This window comes from Peromyscus californicus, unplaced genomic scaffold (genome assembly GCF_007827085.1).
Source record: "Peromyscus californicus insignis strain IS unplaced genomic scaffold, ASM782708v3 Scaffold_3__1_contigs__length_106647218, whole genome shotgun sequence".
NCBI classification, from domain to species: domain Eukaryota; kingdom Metazoa; phylum Chordata; class Mammalia; order Rodentia; family Cricetidae; genus Peromyscus; species Peromyscus californicus.
The window spans coordinates 29,227,104-29,249,715 of NW_026294551.1; the positions used below are offsets into that span (position 1 = coordinate 29,227,104).

The following is a 22,612-nucleotide window of genomic DNA, read 5'->3' on the forward strand; positions in this document are numbered from 1 at the left end:
CTTCAGTTCCTGCCTCCAGGTTCCTGTCCTGACTTCTCTCAACCATGTACTGTGACCTCAGAGTTGTAAAGCAGAAATAAACCCCTTTTGTCTCTGAGTTGTTTTTGGTCATGGTCTTTTATGACAGCAATTGAAAACAAACTAGTACAGTGGGTCTCAAAGTTTTCTACATTTTAGTAGAACCTGGATTTTTTTTTTTTAGAGTCCCAGTGTCCATACCCTAGGTCAGTTAGGTCAGGAGTGCTGTGTGTGTGAATGCACATATTTGCACGCGTATGTCCCAGGCATTAGTTCTACCTCTACAGGCCATTCCAATGTGTCACGAAGTCTGAGACTAGTTGCTGGATGTGTCTATGCTCCTGGCCTCTTGTTAGTCTTTGAACGTGAAATGTTTCCCACAGGCTCACATGTTTGAACACCTGGCTCTCCTTGGTGGTATAGTTTTGGGAGGTTGTTGAACCTTTATGATCTGTGGTTTAATTAACAGAAGTGGATTTCTGGGGTCAAGCCTGCTGGGGTCATATCCTCCTTAGTTCCACTTGGGCTCTCTACTTCCTGGCTCATCAAGATTGAAAAGGCTACTCTGTGGGTGTCACCCCCTCCTCGCCACCTAATGGACAGAACCCCTCCTGCCACCATGTCACCTCTGCCATGGTGGACCGAGTGCCCTATAACTGTGAGCCAAAGTAAGTCTCTCTCTCTTCCCTTGAGTTGTCTCCACCAGGCATTTCACAGCGACAAGAAAAATAACTAGCATGCCTCCTGCCTGCTCCAGTCGGGAGTACGATTTGTCTCAAATTTAATAAGACCAAACAGACTTGATTACCGACTCCACTCCACACCTGGTCCTCACAGTCTTCTCACTTTGAGGGCTCAAGTCCCCAATCCAAGCCTGATTCCAGTTTTCTCATTTTCTCTCATCATCTAATAGCAGATTTCCAGCCCTAGCTTTAAAACAGCTGAGCATCACCCTACCACCAAGCCCAACACCGATCACTGCACATCTTAATCCCTCTTCAATTATATTGACTTCTCGTACGTCCTTTTTCCTGGTTTCCAAAGGGATCTTAAAGTGAAAAGTATGATGTCATACTTTTGCTTAAAATCCTCAATGGCCCATCTCACACAATGGAATCTGAGCTCTGTCTTTCTTGTCTGTACAGTGGGAAAAATGTTCATTCCTATCTCTTAGGCTGTTACTGGGAATAAATGGATGATGCCCATGTTTGGAACTACCATGAGTTGTAGCACATCGCTGTTACTATTATTTGTTTTACACTATTGTTATGGATGGTTTCAGGCCTTCATGACTTTGAAGAATCATTTTATTGTCATCTTAATTGCAACCCTTCCCCACATGCTTGCAAAACTACTTTTCTGTGACGCTTTCCCGAGCACCCCCAGGGAGGTGATCTTTTCCTCTTTGGTTCATTTATTCCTTCTGTTAATGCACACTCCACTGTACATTATTAGTTACTTACACTCTACTCTTCTATCATATAAAGTCATGTTGCATACTTATTCGGCCTTTACTAGGTCTGGTGCTATTCTAACACTTGTGTTGAATCACAGTTCTCATACCAGGTCTACAAAACAGGTGCCAATCTCATTTTAATTTTACAAAATAAAAAAAAAAGAAGACACAGAAAGGTTAAGTGTGGCAAAGCTGGGACTTGAGCCCAGGCATCTCAGCTTAAAACTGTGCTCTTAATCATAGTATCACATCCTTTGAATGTATAGTGAGCCCTTAATGGACAGGACACTGTTTCACTTACTCCAGCCCTCTCAAGATCTGGTAGAGTTTTTGAAGCACGGAAACTTGCAATCAAAACAATAGCATCCATTTACCACCTGCTGTAGAAAACCACTGTGCTGAACTCTTTACAAAGCATGGAGCGATAACAGAGAGACCACAGTCCAGTCCAGGGTCATCTGATTCCAAGGGCCATTCTCTTTCCATGGCATCCCCGTATCCCCAGTCATCTTTGATTGAATGAATGACTATATCATAGAATGCCATGTTTGGAAATAGCATAGGTATGAAGTGGGCAATCCACATGCCCTTGTTTCTACTTTGAGAGAATTACACTTTGAAGTAGTAATGAAGTCAATGACACACGAAGAAATGATGTCATGGGAAGGAGAATACGGGCTCTGTGCTGGACAGCTCCCCATCACATGTGGTCCAATGAGTGCCAGTGACAGTGTTCAGCACATGGGCAGGTACATTCAGTGAGTGCACCCTGAGCTGCTCTCACCTTTTGCATACTTCTTGGTGCCCAGGGAGTATGCCCACCTTCCTGCCTCTCATTTTTTCCTGCCTTCCTGCCTCTCTGAAGCATTTTTCTTTCCTTTTCTGCTCTTCCAATTCTCTCTTCTTTCCTTCCTTCTTCTTTTTTTCATTTTTCTTTATTAAGAAATTTTCTACTCACTCCACATACTATCCACAGATCCCCCACCTCCCTCCTCCCACCCCCAGCCCTCTTTCCCAAGCCAACCCACATCACCACATCCCCCAAATCGAGGTCTCCCATGGGGAGTCAGCAGAGCCCAGCACACTGAGCTTAGGCAGGTCCAAAGCCCTTCCCACTGCACCAAGGCTGTGCAAGGTATCACACCACAGGCACTGAATTCCAAAAGCCTGCCCATAGACCAGGGACAGATCCTGATCCCCCTGCCTGGGTGCCCCCCAAACAGTTTGAGCCAAACAACCATCTTCCATATCCAGAGGGGGAAAAAGGGACTGAGAAAGAAATCAGAGAAACATCACCCTTTACAATAGCCACAAATAATATAAAATACCTTGAGGTAACTCTAACTAAGCAAGTGAAAGACCTGTATGATAAGAATTTTAAGCCTCTGAAGAAAGAAATTGAAGAAGATATCAGAAAATGGAAAGATCTCCCATGCTCATGGATAGGTAGAATCAACATAATAAAAATGGCAATCTTACCAAAAGCAATATACAGAGTCAATGCAATCCCCATCAAAATCCCAACACAATTCTTCACAGGCTTTGAAAGAACAATACTTAACTTTATATGGAAAGATAAAAAACCTAGGATAGCTAAAAGAATCCTGTATAATAAAGCAACCTCTGGAGGCATCATGATCCCTTACCTCAAGCTCTACTATAGAGCTATAGTAATAAAAAACAGCTTGGTACTGGTTCCAGGATAGCCAGTACTACACAAAGGAACCCTGTCTGGAAAAACCAACCAACCAACCAACCAACCAACCAACCAACCAACCAACCAACCAACCAACAAACCAATGAACCAAACAAACAAACAACCAACCAAACAACCAAACAACCAACCAAACAAAACATTTATGACCTAAACTTATGGGAGAAAAGGTTTTGTTTCAGATTATACTTCCAGGTCATAGTTCATCATTGAGGAAGCCAGGCTAGGAGCTTAAGCGGGAACTGAAGCAGAAGCCATGGATGAATGTTGCTTAATGACTTGCTCTCAGGTCCTCTCTGTCCTGTTCTCTGCTATCTCTCTTATACATCCCAGGACTACCTGCCTAGGGATAGTGCTACCCATCATGAGTTGGGACCTTTCACAGCAATCATCAGTCAAAATAATCCCTCACAGACATAGCCACAGGCCAATCTGCTCAAGGTAGTTGTTCAACAGAGGGACCCCTTTCCAAGATGGCTCTAGGTCATGTCAAGTTGACGAACCAGTACAGCATCTTCCAGGATCATCCATATTGTTACAAATGAAAGAATTTCCTTATTTTTGAGCTGGTGTGTGTGTGTGTGTGTGTGTGTGTGTGTGTGTGTGTGTGTGTGTGTGTGTGTGTTGTATTTGTCTCTCTTTTTTGTGTGTATGCTCATAGTTTATAAATTCTTTTGTTGATAGACACTTGGATTAATTAGATGTCTTGGATATTATAAATACTGCTTCAATGAATGTGAGGATACAGATGTCTCTTTGATACATTAATTGAATATGACAGTTCCATTTCAATTTTCTAAGGAATTTCTATACTATTTTCTACAATGACTACATTAATCTGCATTCTCCCCAATAGTATTTCATGCTTCTCTTTTCTCCATATCTTAAGCAATACTTTTTACCTTTCATTGTTTAAGGACAGCCATTCTAATAGGTTGGTTTTAATTTGCATCTCTTTGATGATTGGTGATGCTCAGTGTTTTCCCATATATCTCTTGGCCATTTATGTTTTCTTTTGAGAAACATCTATTCAGGTGATTTGGTCATTTTTAAATGGATTACTTCTTTTCCTAGTATTAAGTTCCTTATGTACTTTGGGTATCAACCTCTGCCTTAGTATGGCTAATATTGTTGTGATGAAGCATCATGACCAAAAGAATCTTGGGGAGGAAAGGGTTTATTTGGCTTTTATATCTTTAATCTCAGTGCATTGAGGGAAGCCCAGGAACTCAAACGGAGTGGAAACTTGGAGACAAGAGCTGTTGCAGAGGCCATGGAGGAGCACTGATTACTGGCTTGCTCCTCATGGCTTACTCAGCTTTCTTTCTCTCTTTTTTTTATTTAATTTTTTTAATTTTTATTTTGCAATACAATTCAGTTCTACATATCAGCCACGGATTCCCTTGTTCTCCCCCCTCCCGCCCTCCTCACCTTCCCCCCAGCCCACCCCCCATTCCCATCTCCTCCAAGGCAAAGCCTTCCCCACAGACTGAGATCAACCTGGTAGACTCAGTCCAGGTAGGTCCAGTCCCCTCCTCCCAGGCCGAGCCAAGCGATCCTGCATAGGCCCCAGGTTTCAAACAGCCAACTCATGCAATGAGCACAGGACTCGGTCCCACTGCCTGGATACCTCCTAAACAGATCAAGCCAATCAACTGTCTCACCCATTCAGAGGGCCTGATCCAGTTGGTGACCCCTCAGCCATTGGTTCATAGTTCATGTGTTTCCATTCGTTTGGCTATTTGTCCCTGTGCTTTATCCAACCTTGGTCTCAACAATTCTCGCTCATATAAACCCTCCTCATTCTCACTAATTGGACTCGCAGAGATCCACCCGGGGCCTAGCCATGGATCTCTGCATCCAGATCCCTCAGTTCAGCTTGCTTTCTTATAGCACCCAGGAACCCCAGCCCAGAAGTGCTACCGCCTACAATGGAATGGGTCCTCCCACATCAATCACAAATTAAGAAAATGCTTTACAGGCTTACAGATGGCCTAATCTTATGGGGGCATTTTCTCAATTGAGGTTCCCTCCTCTCCGATGACTGACTCTAGCTTGGGTGAAGTTGACATACAAACTAGCTGGCAAAACTTCTTTTCATAGATAACACCAGATTGTCAATGATCAATTTTCCCGTTGGTTGCTTCTGTGGCTTTGTAGAGGGCTTTGATGATAACATCCCCTTTTCTTCTATTCTTGCTTTTATTGACTATACCTTTAGATTTGTGTCTAAATATATACATGTATATATCCCAACTTTACAACTAAGAAGACAGGTGCAGAGTGTGTCATTTGCCTGTGTGGATGTCACACGTAAGTGATGGAAAGTCCAGCTCTAATGTGATACATCCATTAGATACCTACCCACACACAATGAAATCAAGATCATAGGGTTTGCTAAACTATTCCTCGTGGCTAAAAGGAACAGACGTACACATGCTTTTAGATCATGCTTTTAAAGTCACATTTTGTTGCTACACATTGCTCTTGGTTGGGACCTCTTCCCTTAGCAACATCTCAAAGAGGCTAAGGCCAAAAGGAAAAGAAGCGTGCTGAAAGTACCAAGAACTTACCCTAAAGGAAGATGGGAGAGCCTAGAACAATGAGAGGAACAAGAGGGGAAAGCCTCACCCTCAGGAAAAGGGACTGAAAAGTAGAGCGTGGTGAAATGGGGGCTCCCATAGCTTGGGGCTCTGGAAGGGGGCCCTGGGAGCAGAGGAAAGGATACAGGGATCCCGGGAAAGGAGACCCTGCAGCCCCATGCTCTTCTCTTTAGGAATAGTCAATGCTTGATCGCTTGCCCCTCTGGCACCGGTTACAGAACCACTCCTGGACCACAACCTCCTTCAGCACTGCAGAAACACACAGCTTTCAATGCTCGTCCATTTTCTCTTGCAGGCCTGCACCAGGGTCTCCGCTTTGCCTATTTCCTGAAGGTTCTCAGTGTTGTCGGCTTCCTCCACCCACTTTTTCAGCAGGGGCCACAGCAGTTTACATATGTTCTTGAAGCTGAGCTGCAGGGCCTCAAAGTGGTAGATGGTCATCTGGCTGAACACCTTTACAAAGAGAACGCCCAGGGTGAGACCCACATCGACCTGGGTGTACCCCAAGCTTCAGCAGCTTGGCAAACTGCTCTAGTTCCTTCTGCAGGGCTTTTATGTCCTGAGACTCTTCGGAACTTGGTTCTACCTTCTCCACCTTCTTCACGGCATTGGGCTGGACAGCACAGGGTCCAGGGGAGGCCCCCTCTGAGTTGCTCTCCATTCTTGCTTCTGCCTGGCCCTCAGGCTGCAAAGTCTCCAGATCAACTTGAGACACTAGGCCCAGTTCAACCCAAGGTTCACAGAATAACATCCTTGCACAGAACTCATGTGGCGGGGGACAAGGAGAGATCCCCGACACCTTGGGCCTGGTCCAATCTCTGGTCTGATTCCAGGCCCACCTGGAGGCTCTTGGAAGCTTCCAGATCCAAAAGTTCACCCAGCTCAGCTCCAGCCCTCCTGACCCATCACCCCCACCTGGTAGGGGTGAGAAGGCGAAGTGCAGCCAGGTGTCCAGCCATAGGGAAGGTGGGCACCCCAAGCCGTGGGCCTGGCAGAAGGAGGGCTCACCTAGGAGCTGCTTCATGTTTTCCTGGTCCTAATTTTTTTTTTTTTGATTTATGTTTTTCTTTTTTTTTTTTAAATTTTAATTTATTTTGCAATACAATTCAGTTCTACATATCAGCCACGGATTCCCTTGTTCTCCCCCCTCCCGTCCCCCTCACCTTCCCCCCAACCCCCCCCCCCCCATTCCCATCTCCTCCAGGGCAAAGCCTTCCCCACAGACTGAGGTCAACCTGGTAGACTCAGTCCAGGTAGGTCTAGTCCCCTCCTCCCAGGCCGAGCCAAACAATCCTGCATAGGCCCCAGGTTTCAAACAGCCAACTCATGCAATGAGCACAAGGTCTGGTCCCACTGCCTGGATGCCTCCCAAGCCCTGGTCCTAATTTTTAAAGGCTAAATAATAACCCTCCTCTCATTTCACACACACACACACACACACACACACACACACACACACACACACACACACAAAATCCACTCATGCATTGATAGAAATTTAGGCTGTTTAAATGTCTTTAGTATTGTGAATATTTCTGCAGTGAGCAAAGGTACGATGGAAATTTCATTCCTTTGAGTATATTCCTGGAAGAGAATTTTCTTATCATAAGGCAGTTCTATTTAGAATGTCTTAGGAACCTCCATATTATTTTCCAATTTCCTCCCTCTTCTTGAAGCCAGCGGCATGTGTAGTCCTGACCCTAGCAAGTTATGTAAATGCCTGTGTACCAGCAGGTGTTTTCTGGTTCCCTACAACAATTTTTGCTTAGCTTCAGCCAAGACATCTTGCTTGAACGTAGGAAAACAAAGCCATTCATCACTTAGAAAAAGCATTAGAGAAGGAGCAGATGACTTAATTTATTGCACACTGGCTGACTCCTGTTCTTTCGGAAGGTCCAGTTCTGCATGACAAGGCTACTTGCACCACCCAACAGATGGCCCATGGCGACAGAGCATCGCTAATCTTGTCACAGTGAAATCGATTCAATGAAAAACTCCCCACAGCAGATGTATACACCAGTTTCCTCCCCACATGGGGATCAGTCCCTTCATGAGACATTGTGTCTGTTTGTATTTATAGGTTAACAGTTGTCGGGTGAAGAGAAGGTGACTGTTATTAGTATTAATTACAATCACTTGCATTTATCTAGTGCTTTATGCTTTTCAATAACGCTTTCACAGATGTTCCCTCATTTGATTCTTGCAGCATCCCCGTGAGGCAGTCATCAGAGTTAAGGCAAAGACCCCAGGAAGGCATGCAAGGTGGTTTCTTCCCTTCCTTCCAATGCCTCAACATAAATATTCATCAAAGCTATGGACAGGGTCTGGTCTTTGGGTGATGTGCTTGGAGGCTACTTGATGCTATGGGGAGTGCAGCTGGTTTTTTTGTTTTTGTTTTTGTTTTTGTTTTTGTTTTTGTTTTTGTTTTGAGACAGGGTTTCTCTGTGTAGTTTTGGTGCCTGTCCTGGATCTCGCTCTGTAGACCAGGCTGGCCTCGAACTCACAGAGATCCACTCGCCTCTGCCTCCCGAGTGCTGGGGTTAAAGGCTCTGGACTTTGAGTGGTGTGCTTGGAGGCTACTTGATGCTATGGGGGGAACCAACTTTGATAACCAGAGAGTGTCCTTGTGAAGGCAGCACTCTTAGCTGGACTGCAGCAGTGGCTCCCCGGTAGCTCTTTCTGCTTCTGTCCTTGCCTTCTTTCCATTTGTCCTCAATGCAGCAGTCAGGGGCGACAGTCTAAAACATTTCTGATTGAATCCTTGCAACATCTAGAACCTTCTTAAAGCTCTTCATCCTACTCAGGGTGAAAGAACCATGGTGCAAGGCCTCCCATGGACTGGTCCTCTCTAGCTCTGCTTCTTGCTTCTGCTGGTTCACTCTCTGGCCACAATGGCCTCCTTGGTGTTCCATGAACATCTCACATCCCCCACTTAGCCCATCTGCTTCCTTCATTTGTCTGGTTCTCACCCCAGTTTCCACTTGCTTCCCTCCTTTGCTGACTTCTCACCTTCTCAACGAAGCCTGTCTCAGTTACTCAGAATCTCCCTATCTCTCCCTTCCTTATCTTTCTCACTCTTTGCATACACTTTGGTCAATACCTCTTGCCTCTACATGTATACTATATGCATTAGATTCTTAGGGCTGCCATTACCAAATTACCATAAGCTGTTTTGATGACCCAACACATTGGAAATTACTCTCATAGTTCTGGAGGTCTTCCCAAAAATATGTTAAATAAAAAAATGGAAGTGTGGGCAAGACTGGTCCCTTCCAGAGAATAACAGTCCCACATCTGGTCCTAGTTTCTATTGGCTACTGCTAGCCCTTGCCCTATATTCCTCCCCCTCCCTCTTTGTCTGTCTCTCTCCCCCCCTCTTCCAATTTCCTTTATCTTAAAAATAAACAGGTATTAGATGGGCCCACTCTAACTCACTGTAACTTGATAGAGCATATCTGTACATACTTTGCTTCCAAGTAAGGGCACATTCACATGTACTGGGTTCAGGAATCGATATGTCTTTTTAGAGGATACAGTTTAACTCACAGCATTATATATTTATTATATTTCCTTTTCTTGTTTGAGACCCTTTGTTAAATAAGCTCTGTGAAGACTGGGGCTTTGGCTACATGGACTAGTTGAATCCTAGGATACTCAACTGTTTCCTTCCCTCAAATTCTCCATACATTAAGTATTATTTATATTCCAAAAGGATAGCTAATTATAATTTACTTTAAACTAGTCCCCATATTTGGGAACTGGCCAAAAAAACCATATTTTTGACCTACTGTCTCACCAGAAGGATCCTACTGTGACAAACTAGTCAGTCTATCCAACTTTCTAGCTTACATACAATTTCCATTTCCATAGGGGCTGCAGCAGCCTACAGAAGCTTATGTCACTTAGCTATGTCATCTCCACTAGACTCCCTTTTCTCTGTGGTCCTCCAAGTCATTGTCCCCATTGTCTGTGACCACTCATCCCATCCAGTGTCTCACTTTCCTCTCGTTATTTTGCAAGATGTCCCTAGCCCTTCTCCAGAATAACTCAAAGGGAGACAGAGCCAAGATACATTATATTCTTCAACAGCTCCCCACCCTGTCAGAGACTCACTTCCTTCAACATGGTCACACCTTCTGCAGTCCCACCATCTTCTAACAGTCTATTCAAATGTTGAATGCACCAATGGCTTAAACTGTGGATTAGGTCAGAGCTCCCATGCTTTAATCATCCCTGGACCTGTTCTCAAAAGCACAGTCAGAGGTGTGTTTCACTAATCTAGGTGTTTCTCAATCCAATCTAGTTGACAAGATGAAATATCATAGTGTTTATGGTTAAAAAAAGGAATGTCCAATTGTTCCGAACTAAGCATTGTCTAGACACTCTGTACACAAGAGATTTAGATGAGGACAGGCAACTCTTCTTTGTTCATTAGTTTCCATATTGCATCTTAAGTAACTATAACCAGGAAGGGATGTCACTTGGAATATCATTGTCATTAAAAGAAAAGTGGACAGACCCCTTGTAGATCTAATCCCCAGTACTGAAGTGAGCAAGCCACTTAGATACTATGGTCTCAGTTTCTTTGCTCATAAAATTGGGACAAGCCTCCTTCTCAATAGAGTTGTGAGGATTAGATCAAAGAATATATTTTGGCAAAAACTCCTGAGCCATTTTCTAAGTACCCCTATGTGTTTCTCTAGAGATAATCTTACATTGGCTTTTTATTTTGAGGCCCCTCTCTCCTTAATGAGGTGTGGATGAACAGGGGTTGTGGGGAGGCAAAGTATGAGCTCTCAAGGAAACACTCAGGAAACTAGGCTTTCTGCCATTAAAAAAAGCAAATCTTTATAGTGACCTAATTAGAGTTTTTAAAATTCAATTTGGACAGTCAGCAAGCTAGGCTCCTTTCCAGGAGGAATAAGGAGACAGTGCATGACCTAACTGATGCTGGGCAGCTTGCCATCCCAAACAACTAAAGTGGTTGTATCAGCTTCTTCCAGGACCAGAGACTGCCTGGACACTGACATGGGCAAGGATGTGTGTCTTTCAGGGCCTCACTGATGTTGTGGAAAGAGAATGGTTCAATGCCTAGAGGTCATACTTTTTTAGGAAGGCAGGTCATGAAGTATGGTTTTCACTAGGCTCTGGTAAAAGTAACTCTCTTTCAACTGTTTTCTGGAAGTTTGTGAAGCATACTAGCAAGAACATCCCTCCGTCCATCCATCCATCCATCCATCCATCCATCCATCCATCCATCCTTCAGCTCACCTATCTGACACACATGGAGTGTGTATTCCCACCAAATACCAGAGGTTCAATACTAAATACAACAGAATCAATATGTTGAAGGAGCCAAGTTTCATGCAAATGCAAATAAGCAATGGTTATGAGTTCGAGGAATCAAGTCAAAAGACTCAAATTTGAATGTTGACTTTGTGGTCCTGGATAAACTACTTATCTTTAGCCAAAATTTTTATCCATGAGGCATGACTGGACTAGATTAAACTCTCAGACTTCTTCCAAATATGCCAAGATTCCATGCCTTAGTACATTTTGTGTAAAATAAGTTCATTTGAGTGGTAATATAATCATCTTGTTGGTTGTCTCCTCTGTCTTTTCCTGAAAAACCAATCTTTCACCTTTGGGAGCAGATTTATCTTCTTCAAAGCAAGCTTGTCAAATTTCTTTTCATTCATACCTTTCATGGCTATTGTCTGCATTAGGATAAAGACAAACATTCTGAAGAGGGTCTCATGTTCTTCTCAACTCTATCTATCTCATTTTGCATCAAGCCTTGACTTCCTTTCCTTGCTCCTTAAGTCTGTCACAGTCTCTGTTGCTACACGGCTTCCATCTGGACCACTGTGCCTTTCCATGTCTTTTACCCAGAAAGAGTAACTTACACTTCAGGTGGCAGGTGACTCCCTTTTTCCAGTGACATTTTCTCTTACCTCTCAGGGTGGGGCCTGGTTCTTTGCTTAGAGATACACAAACGATGTTTCTTCCCTCTAGGCCAGTGGTTCTCAACCTTCCTAATGTTGCAACTCTTTAATACCATAGCTTGTGGTATGGTGACCCAACCACAAAGTTATTCTTGTTGCTATTCTATAGCTGTGATGTTACTATGGCTCTGAATTGTAATGCAAAGATCTGTGTTTTCTGATGGCCTTAGGTGACCCCTGTGAAAGGGTTAGCAGACCCACAAAGGGGTTGCAACCCATAGGTTGAGAACCACTGCTTTGGAGCATATGTTCTTTCCCAAACCCTAACACAGAGGTCTCTGGTTTAACACCAACTGCTCTATCAGCCTACCAAATACACAGAACAGTAATTATCTAGCTGATTAACTATTGTATTCCTTAAGACTACACCTTCCCCATAGATGGTACTGAGCTCTCTTCAAGTGGCTAAGGGGAAAACTCCCATGAGCCAAAATGGATGTAACAGGTTCTCTGCCACTGCCCAAGGTGGGGGATGTCTCCTAGCTAGAGAGGTAGTGGGTTAAGACGAAAACAGGCAGCTGGAATTTTTGTTAAAGCTCGGTAAAAAGTATGGTGAACAGAGCCTGGGAGCCTGGGTGATGAACACCCCAGTCTGCCAGACAGTCCTGGTTGAGGTTATGGCTCCATCAGTGTCTTTTTCCCAGGTCCCAATTTCTTCATCCCTGAGGATCATGGCATCTTTACCAGGGAGCTGCTGGAAGAGGAGATGGAGTTGTGTGAGCCCTCTCACTGGCCAACACAGGGCCTGGCGTCTACTCCATGGCCCCTAAATGGGGGCTGCTGCCTGTAAGGGAATTACACACTTTGCTGTAGTTCTCACTTAAGAGGGATCCATCTGTTATCATATGATTCCTGACTGGATTCATTTGTCAGAAATGGTCCCTTGTGTGACTGTTTCTTCTCTGTGCCCTCAAACTTTGACTCTTTTCTTGCCACTCACAGTGTACCAAATCATCCATCAGCAATTATAGTTGGTTCTCTCTTCTGGATGTACCCAGAATCTAACTGCTTCTGTCCCTTATCACAGCTACTGCCCTGGCCTAAGCTGCCTGGATCTGCTACCCAGATGACTACAGTGGTCTTCTCTCTGACCTTCCTGCCTGAGCCTTTCTCCCCTCTGGCCTATCAGCACAAAAACTAGTCTGAGTCAGCTAAAGTCTAAATTGGATGGCACCACTCTCTGAATTGAACCTCTGATGGCTTTTATCACACTAAGAACAAAGCTCAAATCCAGATCCCATCTGCTCAAACCTTCAGAGTCTGTTCTAGCAAACTTTTCTGATCACACTCATGTCCCCCAAAACACATGAGATCCAGATGCAACTTGCAGGCATCAGGCTTGCTTCTGCCTGAGGGCTTGATGCCCCTTACCAAGAAACCTGCAAACTTGTCTCCTTGTTCCTGGCAAAAATGCATAATGCAAAAGGTCAGCAGGTCTTTATTCACTTGCCGCATTCTCAGCAAGGTCTTCCCTGGCTGCTTTATTCAATGGTGTGATTCCCAGTAAACATACTCAATGACTGTGTCTTCAAAGAATTAACATGCCAGTTAGTTACTGAATACTTAAATGAATGAATGAATGGGCATCATACTTCTCAGATAGTAATGCCTTCTGTGTACAAATGTTCTCACACTTATGATGGTTCAAGGCACAACTTTTTCAGTTCATGATGTCATAGATGTATACACAAGCAGCCATTCTTCCTATCACTTTCAGTACAGTGCAAACAAATTTCCTGAGATATTCTGTGACCTATAGTTATTGGGTTGATTTTGACTAAATGGGCTAATATAAGTGTTCTGAGCCTGTTTAAGGTAGGTCAATATAGGTGATGATGTTCAGTCAGTTAAGGGTAGGAAATGAAAGGCATTTTCAACTCACAAGATTTTCAAATGATAATGAACTTATCAGAATGAAATCCTATTGTAATCCCATATTCATACATACAGGCACTTTGGAATTGTCTGGATTATGGGGTCTGCATCATCCAGGCTCTCCAAGCTTTCTGTTTACAAGGGAATCTGTTGGGCTGCAGAGTCTACCTGTGACCTTAGATATCCTTTATGTCTGCTCAAGTTTCAGGCATCGTGACATATTTGCATTATAGTAGAGCATAAGTCTGTGGTGGTATTGTGTTCCCCAAAATATTGTGCACCCTAATAAACTGATCTGGGGTCAGAGAACAGACAGCCACTAGATACAGAGGCTAGTGGTGGCACTCATGCCTTTAATCCTAGCATTCCAGAGGCAGAAATCTGTCTGGATCTCTGTGAGTTCAAGGCCACATTGGAAACAGCCAGGCATGGTGACATATGCTTTTAATCCCAAGAAATGAGCTTTTAATCCCAGGGAGTGATGGCAGAAAGCAGAAAGATATATAAGGCGTGAGGACCAGAAACTAGAAGCTTTTAGCTGGTTAAGCTTTTAGGCTTTGAGCAGCACAGTTCAGCTGAGGTCCATTTGGATGAGGACTCAGAAGCTTCCAGTCTGAGGAAACAGGATCAGCTGAGGAATTGGCAAGGTGAGGTGGCTGTGGCTTGTTCTGCTTCTCTGATCTTCCAGCATTCACCCCAATACCTGGCTCCAGGTTTGTTTTTATTAATAAGAACTTTTAAGATTCATGCTACATGAGTCAGACACTAACATGGGGTAAAATATTCAGTCTCCCACTTCCTAAAGGTGAATTAGCTCCTTAAGTCACCAGACTTAGTTTTGGTTTCATACAGAATGAATGTACTTGCTGATGAATATAAGTAGTCAAGACTGTTAAGAAAGCAGCGCAAGTTGCTACTGTCCATCTTGGCCACTAGGTGTTATGCGTACTGGACCAAAAAGTAGATAAATATGCATGGTGGTTTGAGTGAGAATGCCCCCCATAGGCTCATATGTCTAAATACTTGGTCCTCAATTGGTAGAACTGTTTGTGAAGGATTGGAGCTGTGGCCTTGTTGGAGGTGGTGTGTCACTGGGGGTGGACTTTGAGGTTTCAAGAGACTCACACTATTCCCGGTCTCTCTCTCTCTCTCTCTCTCTCTCTCTCTCTCTCTCTCTCTCTCTCTCTCTCTCTCTCTCCCTCCTGCCTGTAGATCAAGATGTGAGCTCTCAGCGACTTCTCCAAGCCATGCCTGCCTGCCATGATGGTCATGGACTCACTCTCTGTTACAGAAAGCCCCAATAAAATCTTCCTTGTATAAGATGCCTTGGTTACGGTGTCTCCTCATAGCAATAGAAAAGTAACTAAGACAATGTGTTTCTTATGTTCTTATCCTTAACTGGAAAAATACACTGCCTTTTGGAAGAGTGGATAGTCAGATCTGAGGTTGTACCCTCATTCTGGTTTGGAGTGTAGTGTTTTGGCATTGGTGGGACACCTCAAAGGAGCTCTGGGGAAAAGGACATGGGTGGTGCTGGTACCAGGAGAGCTCATCAGGCTTCTTCATGTTGAGATACATGTTGGTCAAAAAGGACGAACTGCTTGGTGTGATGAAGACACTCTCTAGAATAAGATACTCATGGAAGCATGCAGAGCAGACATTGACCCAGGAAAGAGCTGAGGGTATAGGTGAGCAAAAGATGGCACCAGTAAAGATGGATCCCCAATGACTCCATCTCTCTGTGCTGTTTTATTTCCTTTTTCCCTTTAAATTTTATATGTATGGATATTTTGACTGCATGCATTTCTGTGCCCCATGTTTGTGCCCAGTGTCTGCAGAGGTCAGAAGATGCCATCAGATCCCCTAGGAGTCGAGTTACAGATGGTTGTGAGCCACCATGTGGGTTCGGGGAATCAAACCCAGGTCTTCTGGAAGAGCAGCCAGTCCTCTTAATCACCTGGCCATCTCTCCAGACCCTCTTTCCATATTATTTTAAGTTCTCCCCACCAGAGTATAGAGAACATCGGTTCTTAAACAAAATACTTCTCCGTGGGAGAATAGATGGGAGGGGAGGGAGGAACACTGAGCATCACGATAAAGCAGGGAAGAACAGCAAAATGTTGGCTTGCTGGCCTGAGGGCTTGTGTCTGGTGGGGCCCAGGAAGAACAGATCATAGAAAAATCTAGAATTACATAAAATTCTCAGTATCATAAGCAATGTGTGAGAGTGAGTGATCATGTAGATTCGCTGCTGTTTTTTCGTCTTTCTGTTGAGAAACAAAAGGTAGAAACTGATGGCTGTCAGCAGAATGAGTGTGTTGTCCTTAGGCGTGATGAGAGTGGAGTCTCTCAGGAAGTTGAGTACATTATCAAAAATAGTAACTTAGTAACTCTAAGGACAGAGTCCATTCATTCAAGTGCTCATTTGTTTATTCATTCAATATACACACTCACTTACTCATTTTCTCATCTATCAACGATCTTTTGAAGCAATTACTATGTATCCTGCACATGCCATGATTGTAGAAGTCAACAACAGGATGACCAAGATCCTTGATCTCATAAAGCTTGAATTATACTGGGGAAGACAGATAATAATCTAATAAATAAAGGTTAGAGGAGATAATTTTAGACAGTGATGAGTTTTATGGAGGTAATGAGATCAGCAAGTAATGCAGCATTTTAGAGGACAGAGTTCAGATTGCTTTGGATGGACCCGCCAGGAACTGCCTCTCTGGAAAAGGATGTTGGGATTTGAGACTTGAACAGCAGGAGGGCTCAGCGGCATAAAGGTGATGGCTCACAACTTTTAAAATGCCTTAATACCACCTGGGAGCTTTCAATCAATACTGATGGCGGACTCCACCTCCTGAGGTTGTAATTTACTTCATCTAGTGATAAAGTCTAAGATTATTCTGATATGCACTCAGGGTTACAAACCACTGAGTGTGCAAGAGCCTAGAAGAAGCTACTAGATAAGGCAGTGTTTGCAGAGAACCAATGGTAGGAAAACGCTCAGGTTGGCCCCAAAGAAGAAAGTGGATGTGGCTTCAAGGGAATAGCTAAAGCAAACAGGGAGATTTGGAGGAGGCAGAGATAGTACTGGCTGTGGTGAGCTGTAAGATCGAATGAGTATACGCAAAGGCTTAAGGCTGCATGCAGAGGCATTGTCTCAGGGCAGCTGGGGAGGCTGAGTGGGTGGCATGGAGAACCCCCTCTCCCAATCTATCCCGATTCTTCCATGTCATCTCGTGGCAAACTAATCTCAATTGCAGAATTCTTTTGGTGATCAGCTGCCTGTTTTCCTGGGGTGATCAATCTCCGAAAAGTTTCCAAACTGTGTTAAAACTGCCAGTGTCTCAGCAAACAGCACAGAGCGTGCTTTCCAGGGAGAGAAGTTCAATAATTCAAATGAGCCAGCACCAAGGAACTGGAGGGCGGTTTGATCTAGTTTAGAAGCTGACATTTTCTTAGCAGAAAAATGCAATATCCATAATACATTATTTTGTGCCCAATGAAGTCAACTAGAACGGAATTGTCTCAGGAGAGACCAAGATCAGATTGCCAGGAAACCTTTTTGAAGGCAATAGGAAACCCAGTCCTTAGAAGCCTAGGCAGGGAGTGGGCTCACAGCCACTTCTCAAGTGCCTGCAGGGCCCAGAGGCTTCCTGAGCTGCTGTGACACTGGGTCCCCTTCCCTGAAACTTTGAAGGGTAAATAAACACAGAATAACTAACTCCTAGATAGCCTGAACATCTGGTCCTTGGAAGCCCCGCCTCTGTCCCCATCGCCAGCAGACAGACCTGCTCAATGGATGGCTTTACTCTAGAGGTTTGCATGTGCTGAGCTAGGGTGTAGCCAAAGGAGCCAAATGGGAGGTGGAGGGGCTGTTTTATTTCTCTAAGCTAAGAGCTGTTAAAAGAGAAAAATCATTTTCTCTAGGTGGCCAATGTCTCTGCCAAACAAGCCCCTAAGCAGAGCTTCTCTAGAAGAATGAAAACTACCAGGCCTGAACGTAGCTTGGCTCGAAGCCCAAGTCATGGGAGAGGTTGTCAGGGGCTTGCTCGCCGCCGGGCCTGCTGCATCACTTTCTTCCTGGGGCTGCCTCTCCATCTTCAAAGGAAGCAGAGAAATTGGCTCCATTCTGGCCTCCCCCAAGTTCATGCAATTATGGGCCCAAGAAAATTTGTGTTAGATGATGCCAAAGACTAAACAATATTTTGCTTTTTATTTGAACAAATATTTCTTGCTTCACTGACAATAGTCCAAGAGAGGAAGCCTTCAATTAGAGGAGCCGAAAATACTGATTAGAATCAATCAACACCTCTAGAAGTTTAAACACTTAAGTTAATTAAATGGTTCGGTAGACTTGAAGCTAAACTCACAAACAGAAAACTCGGCGTATGAAAGGATGCTTGGAGTTTTAAAAAAAAACAGATAATTATCTGAGAAGCCCAACATCAGCCTCACCAAAGGCTCTGTGAAAATGATTGGGCAGGCGGTGCGTTGATTTTCAATGCAGCTCACACGTAGGTTAACACCATAACTCAAAAGCAAAAGCTCTCGACTCCTATTAGCAGATGGGATGTTCTCCCTAAACTCAGAGATGGACAGTTGGGAAACTGGCAATGACCATGTGTGTTTAGCAGTCCTGAATATTTTAAGAGATCAGTTTCCTTACCCCCAAATGTCAACATAACCAGTACAAACACAAAAAGATCTTGTGGGGTTTTAACTTTAGCAGATACATTCTGAATGGGTGAAAGCATGATATAGGTGCTTTTTGGGTATCTGATACAGACTAAAGACAGGTCAGATGTCTTCAGTTGAGTTCGCTTTACACAAACCCTGAGATTTGTCCAACTCAAGCAAGCTAGTGAGAATACCTTCTCAGAGGAGGGAGAGCAGAGTGAAGACAGAGTAGGAGTCTGCATACAAGCAAGGCTCTCTACTCAGCTGCAGATTTCTGAGCCTTGGAGGAGGTATTATTATGGATACGAGTCCCACCCCAGACAGGAAAAGAAGTCCTGGTATGCTCCAGTTCTGTGTCACATAGTTGTTGGCTCTGGGTTTCAGTGCTGGTGGTAGAGTCGGGGTGTGGGGTAGCCTTTTGGTACTTATCATCCAGCAGTCTTCCAGAAAAAGGGCAGATAAAGGTTGTGAGCTGTGATCAAAATCACAGCAGGGATCAACCTGGTTCTGGGTAGGGGCAGGAGTTCTCTATCACTGCGCTAAGGAACTCTTGTCTCGTTGAGATTGTTGAGTGGTCCTAGGCAAGATCAGGGGCCACCTTTGCCTGTGATGAAAGAAGTTGGTTTGTAGTTTGCATATCTCCAGGCTCCAGTCTCTGTTTGGTTTATGTATTAACAAGGAAGTCAAGCCGTGGGTTCCAGTTTGACTTTCAGTGCTGTGATAAAATACCACGACCTATAGTAAATTAAGGTAGGAAAAGCTGTATGTTGGCATATACCTCCATGGCACAGTCCATCAAGGTAAGTCAGGGCAAGGACTCAAGCAGGAACCTGGAGGTTGGAACCTGGAGGCAGGCACCAGAACAGAGACCACAGAGGAACACTGCTTCCTGGCTTGCTCTCCATGACTTGCTCAGCCTTTCTTTTTCTTTTGAAAAATGATTTTATGTTTTAAATCTTTTTAATATGTGTGGATATGTTGCCTGTATGTATGTCTGTGTACTATGGATATGCAGTGCCCATGGAGGCCATCCCCTGCAGCTGGAGTTACATACAAATGGTTGATGAGCTGCCATGTGGATGCTGGGAGTCAAACCCAGGTCCTCTGAAAGAGCAACCACTGCTCTTAACCACTGAACCATCTCTCTAGGCCCTTGGCTTTCTTTCTAATACAACCTAGGACCAGTCCAGGGATGGAACTACCCACTACCCCTCCCACATCAATTATTAAATGCCCCTACAGAGTTGCCTACAGGCCAATCTAATGAGGGTATTTTCTCAATTGAGGTTCCCTCTTTCCAGATAACCTTAGCTTCTGTCAAGTTGATAACAACAACAACAACAACAACAACAACAACCACTAATTAGCACACAACATGTGTTTAATTGATAGTAAGCAGATCGTATGTTGTGTTAGCTGAGTATAGAGCAGTTTTCATGTCCCTTTCAAATGTTTTACCAACACCTTTTGAAGACTTTTACCTGAGGTTGAGTTTTGGCAGAAGGTCTGGCTTGAAACCTTCCTGTAGCTTCTCATTAAGAATGAAACTTTGTATCTCATCCACCTGAACTTTAAAATAGAGAAAACATAACTTCATAGGGTTCTTGTGAGAATCAGGAAATATAGCACATAAAAATGCTTAGTAATTTGGCTTTTTTTTGTGAGTGTGTGAACTACTTTTCTTTTGCAGAGAGGCTGCAGTGCAGAAATAGATACTTAAAACTACAAGATTAGATGCCTGTAAGAATGAAGGTTTACTTTGTAAAGAGAAGGCGATCTTGGATGGGGATTGTGCTGCTGATAGGCACCATGGATTGGTATTGATCTGTAGAACATACTTTCAGGAATGAGGCTGCTACATAAAGCAAGGAGACCTAGTGAGACTAAGTCATGTTCTACTCCCAACACAGTGAGCAGGTCAGGTTCTGAACTCTTAGCCAGGGACATTGTGAGCTGTATATAAAAATATATGTACAGTACACAGGGCTTACTACATGACATCTCAACAGCATGTGGAGCAACTTCCCTGCTACTGTGCTGGCTAAAACAAAGTAACCTGCCATGAATGCAAAGGGAGAGAGGGTGGATTTGTCTGGATGGGACTCAGAGCTGAGTTCCTCCATGGGTCAGTGTTCCAACTGCCTGGGGATCTGTCATGATCACCATGAACTTGCTCTTTCTGCTCATGCTGGGTGGCTGTTTGTGGGCTTAGAACAGAAGATCATCACTGAGATAGCCCAACAAGATCTCAGAGACTAACTATTTGGGGACACAAAGACTTCCCTTTTCAAGTGGGATGACATCTTAAAGAGATGTTTTCCTATTTAAGAGTTCCTGGGGAACTGGGTACTGTTTCCCAAGAAGACTTTCTCTCACACTCTTAGAATGACAAGGAGCAGCGTTGTTATCATCCTCAGTTAAAGGACTGGATTCAGGCATGATCAGGAGGAGGAAAGGGGGCATCACACGCTCGTGCTTATTCCAGCACTGGCATCAGCCGAAGGCCTCCACAAAATGTATTTCTGGAATTTCGTGAGTTTGGGAGGCAGGGCATGATATTCTGTGTTACCATCTTTGTCTCAAAGAGACAGTGCTCCATAAGGGGTAAGCAGATTTTGTAATCAGAGGAAATTTGGTCTCTGGTTCTACCAATTGGCAATCTACATAACCTTTGGTAACTTAGGCATCCTCTCATTTCCCTCCCTTTGGATGAGGACAATATCTACTCTCTCACAGGATTATATAAAACTCAAGAAGGGCTGCATATGGTGATTCAACCAAAGAAAATAATTTACTTCCTCCTTCTGGGGCTCTTCAGGTCATCTTACAATGTTGGACTTTCTTCAGATATTTGACAGGGTCTCATGCAGGTAGGTTAGTAGAGACCCCTATGGTTCCTACATAGGAGACATGGTTGAGAAGGCAGCAGGTGCTGTTGCTAGGAAAATGCTGTGAAATGGGGCTGGGCTGATGGGAGAAGTGGAGTTAAATGTAGGCAAGAATGTATTTAGCTAGGAAGCAGAGGGTGTCTACCAATAGGGAAACCTTCAGGGAGCAAACTGTTGCCTCCATCTATGTGGGACTATTTCAGGTGCTGGTCTGAGAAGACACAGGGCAGGGAGGAAAAGAATTAATGGACTTTGTTTGTGATTCCAGCGAGCTAGGTACTTCTTATTCAGAGAACAAAACCATAGCACAGCCTATCAATATAAGAGCCCTTTCTCAAATTATTTATATATTATCCGGGCTCTGGCTTTTTAGTCTTCTTATCCTCTTATTCTATGTTCATTGTAGTAATGGGAAGTTAAAAAAAATTGTGGAAGGAGCCAGTTTCTAAATCATTTCACTTAGAATTTTGTATATCATAAAAATACTATATATAACAATGTAATAAATATACAAAGTAACATAAGCATGGCCATTATTTTCTCTCCTTTGCCTGCCCCCCTCAGGCTACAGGGTTCACCTCACCCAGAGCTTCTTCCTCCAGATTTGATGCATAAAATGAGATTACATGACAACTTACAGCTCTTGAATAATTTCAGAGGAATTTGGTTGAAGTGGTAGAACCCTGGAGCATGGAAATTAGGGACTAGACTAGGGAAATGATTTGATTAGTATATTCTGGACAGAAGAAATGGAGCTGAGTCAGGAAGCTACCCCAGTGAAAAGGATTCTTACAGTGTTAATGGTTCCTTCTTCTGGGTCTGAAAGTGACATTTATTTAGAAGGAAAAAAGAAAACTTTCTTCCCCACAAGTAGCCTTGAGCTCTGGCTGCTCCTCATGTGACCTCAGCAATGTAGTTTAAAGGATGCCATCACTTATTAATGTACAAATCTGGGAGTTTCAATTAGCCACAGCTTCTCCATATTGTCTTGGAGGGGACCATGTCTGCCTATGGTATCTTCCCATTGAACAAAATGGGCATCAATAATTATTGAAACTGATATGAAAATTTTCCTGATACATTCTTCACCCTTAGTCCTTGCTACTCAGTAGGGAATTGTTTTTTTATCATGCAATAGAAAGCCTGGGGCTAACCAAGGTCATGATGAGTCTAACATTTATTTATCAGGCTTATATTTAGCTTTGAATTTGCAAGCAAGGGGAGTATAAGGAGACCAGGACAAGAGAAAATGAATTATGGTGCCATAGTTGGCTGCTGTTTTTAGAAACCTACTTATGTAATAAATACAACAGACTCCTCTCTAACCTCAGTCCCCGAAACTTTCAGAGCCCCCCAAACCC

The 22,612-nt window shown here is 43.8% G+C and overlaps 1 protein-coding gene and 1 pseudogene across 1 annotated transcript in view; both read right to left on the reverse strand.

The window, feature by feature from the left end:
* Positions 1 to 22,612, reverse strand: part of Ca10 (carbonic anhydrase 10) — a 506,430-nt gene that overhangs the window by 47,807 nt on the left and 436,011 nt on the right. The window lies entirely within an intron of this gene.
* LOC128121316 (POU domain, class 5, transcription factor 1-like) lies at positions 4,858 to 6,750 on the reverse strand (annotated as a pseudogene).